Here is a 3950-nt window from a genome sequence, read left to right as displayed (position 1 = left end):
GACACTGTTGATAGAAAAGAAGAGGAACCGGGGTGATACAATTCTTATACATCGTTGATTCTCCTAGCTATGGAGATGACCAGTGAGGGAGGGAGTGAAGACAGTGGAGGAAAACAGCACTTTAAAAATTACCAGCCTTGGCCAGGGATTTAGCTCAGTGGTTCCACCACCTGTCTCACAAGCGAAAGGACCTGAGTTCGATTGCTGGTACAAAAAAAACCAAAAACAAAAACAAATAAAAATTACCAGCCTTTCAGTGCTAAAAACTAAGTAATGATACACATTGCCAAGTTAAGAAAAATAACCCCTAGGGTTTGATGAGGGACTGTAGGAGGTGATATACTCTGAGCTTCCTAACATCCTCTATTTTCTCCTTCCTCTCCTGCTTTGGTTTCATTGTATTCCCCAAAGTTCATGTTTTGGAAACCTAATCACCAGTGCAACAGTGCTGGAAGGCGGGACCTAATAGGAAGTGGTTAGGTCATGAGGACATGGGTTATTGTCATCATGGGAGTGGGTTAGTTGTTGTGGGAGTTGATTATTATGAAAGTGAGTTCAATCCCTCTTTGCTCCCCCTATTCTTTCCATTTCCCTTTCCTCACAAGATGCTGAACATGGAGGCTCTCACTCAATGCTAGTGCCATGCTCTTGGACATCCCAACCCCTAGCACCATAAAACAAATAAAATTCTGCTCATTAGAAATTACCCAGTCTCAAATTTTTTTGTTGTTGTTATTCCTGCAGAAACTGAATTACGACATCCATGGAGTATTTTTCAGCAAGTTAATGAGATGAAAAATCAGAAAGAACCACCTCATAGACTTTCTTTGAAATGAGAGAAAAGATGAAGAAAGTAATCCAAGACAGGGAAATGTAAAGAAGCACGAGATCAATTTTCCAAGGAAACAGAGGAACAGTGCAGACAAATTTCTCCAAGAAATTGCAGGAGATAAATATAAATGAAAAATTTTGCAGAGAAGAAAGTCATATTAGAAACAATCAAAATAAGAATAAATCTAACTTAAAACAGGCAGGACTTTTTATTCATTCATTCAATGAATACTGAACCTTCTATATGCCCAGAGTGTTTTTAAATTCTGGGAATTTAGCAGTGTCTTAGTTGGACAACAATTATTTCCTCATGGAGTTTAAAATCTAGAGTAAACAGGGGAGATGGGTAAGAAAAATTTTAAAAAGTAAATTTAATAGTTGTCTGATTATCTAGATTATATAAAGAACTCAGAAAAATCAGACCCCCCCAAATATAAAGACCCAATTCAAAAATGGGCATCTGAAATGAACAGACATTTCTCAGACAAAGAAGTAAAAGCTCAGTGGTCTTGCCACCTGGTGGGCAAGCGCAAGGACCCAAGTTCGATCTCCTGTACCGAAAAACAACAACAACAAAAAAGAAGTAAAAGCAGCAAATAAACATATGAAAAAATGTTCAACATCACTGGTCATTCGAGAGATGCAAATGAAAACAACACTGAGATTCCACCTCACCCCAGAAAGAATGGCTGCTATCATGAGGTCAACCAATAATAAATGCTGGCGGGGCTGGGGGTAAAGAGGAACCCGGCTCCACTGTTGGTGGGAGTGTAGACTGGCGCAAGCACTGTGGAAATCAGTATGGAGATACCTCAAAGAAGTAGGACTGGAAGTTCCATTTGACTCAGCTATTCCCCTGCTGGGTATCTTCCCAAAAGAATTAAAAGAATCATACCACAGTGATATATGTGCACCCATATTCATAGCAGCACAGTTTGTAATAGCTAAAATTTGGAAACAGCCCAATTGCCCATCAACTGGAGACTGGATAAAGAAGGTGTGGGGTTTTTTTTAATATATATATAAAATGGAGTACTACTCAGCCATAAAGAATGGGAAACTAGAGACATTTATAGCTAAGTGGATGCACATTGAGGCCATACTCTTAAGTGAAATAAATAGGACATACATGTGTAAATACCAAATAGTTTCTCTGGTCTGAAAAACTAAAAGTATAAATAAGAATCATAATGTATAATTGATATTGTGAAATAGGAAGAAAATGTTTAAAGGAGTAGGGGAAGTGGGAGGGGAAGGGGAAAGGAAAGAAGGGAAAAGAAAAAATATGAGAAAAGCAAAAAATGGAAACAAAGTCTTTGCAAATAGGGAAGGGAGGAGGGGGTGAAGGGAGGGCAGGGGAATGGGGAAAAAATAAGTACCAAGTTATATCATGTAAAGGTACAAGATCCCAATGATGAATGTAACTGTGTTGTATACCTAAAATGCATCAGTAAACTAAGTGGAAAAAAATAGTTGTCTGATTAAAAGTAAAATAGGGCTAGATGATAGATGTGAAAAAGTTTTGAGTGATCAGGAAAGTTATCTCTGACCACATGACATTTTATCTGAAACTCATATAATATGAATGATTCAGACCTGCAACTATCTGGAGAGATATTGTAGCCGTATACAGACATCTGCGATTTGTTCAACTAATAATTTTTTAACTTTATGATGGTGTGAAAGCAATGTACATTCAGTAGAAACTGTACTTTGAATTTTGCTCTTTTCCTAGATTAGTGATTGCTGTGTGATACTCTCACGATACTAGGAAGTAACAGCAAACTGCAGCGCTCATTCAACCATACACCCACAGGGGAAACAATTCTATACTGTACTGTGTTGCTAAGCTATGATGCTTGTTGGATAAGCATATTAAATGCATTTTCAATTTAGCATATCTCCAATTTATTCTGGGTTTTCCAAGATGTAACCCTATCCTAAATCAAGGAGCATCAGTATGATGATAGTAAAAAAATAAAGATTATTGAAAAAGATAATCATGAGTGACAGGTAAAGAATATCCAACTACTGGGCTGGGGATTTAGCTCGGTGGTTTCGCCACCTGCTGTGCAAGCACAAGGACCCGAGTTTGATCCCCAGTACCAAAAAAAAAAAAAAAGAATATCCAACTACTCCATTGGTGTTTTAAAGAAAATGGACAGAAGAAACAAAAAATGCATTTTATTTTAATTTGAGACAGGGTCTTGTGTAGTCTGGGCTGGCCTCAGACTCACTTTGTAGCCCAGGTTGGCCTTGGATTCGTGACTCCCCTGCCACAGCCTTTTGTAAGCTAGGATTAAAGGCAGGTACCACCACACCACAGAAAATGTATTCTGAAGTAGGAGAAGCAATCCCCAAAATAAATGCTTAAATAAAGAGATCAAAAGAGTAATGCTATAATGGAAACTTGATATTTGAATGATCAACACCAGTGCATAAAAATAATATGGGTAACCAATCTGACTGGTGTTGTGGAAAAATAATATGGGTAACTAACCTGCCTGGTCTTGTGGCTTGCTATGAGCTATAGCATGTGGGGGAAGTGGTATTGCATACCTTTGAGCCTAAGTCTGAAGAATCCTCACATACTACCACTCTCCCTCTTACAATCCGGCTCCCATACTGTGAACAAGCCTGGCTAGCCTGCAGGAGCATGGGAGATGGCTCAGCCAGGTCACCCTCATTACCCTGCCAAGAGATAATCACGTACCATACATTCAAGTGAGATGATTCTAGGCCAACCAGACTCCAGCTGACCCATGTTCTAACTCATTCACTCAAGATCAGCCAGCCCAGATCAGCAGAATCACCCCGCAGACCTGTAGACTCATGGGCAGTGATAAATGATGTTTGCATTCAGCCACAATGTTTCGGTATGATTCACTGAGCAACAAAAGCTTACTGATCAGTATCTCAGGGTTTTTCAAAATCTTTTTCTTGCCTTTGGAGAGCTAAGTTAGAAAATAACAAATCTTGTGTAATAAAACGTTTACCTGGTGATTACCATTTTTCTCTCGGTACTCATGGAAGGTGGGGTCCAGGACCACTTGTGAATACCACACTCTGTGATGTCCAAGACTCTTATATAAAATGGTTTAGGATTTGCATAAAATTTA

The sequence above is a fragment of the Heterocephalus glaber genome, unplaced genomic scaffold (assembly GCF_053883595.1).
Source record: "Heterocephalus glaber isolate CG9 unplaced genomic scaffold, H.glaber_assembly_v1.0 deba00001457, whole genome shotgun sequence".
Taxonomy (NCBI): Eukaryota; Metazoa; Chordata; class Mammalia; order Rodentia; family Bathyergidae; genus Heterocephalus; species Heterocephalus glaber.
The sequence above is the reverse complement of the archived record's forward strand: the minus strand, read 5'-3'. Positions refer to the sequence as shown.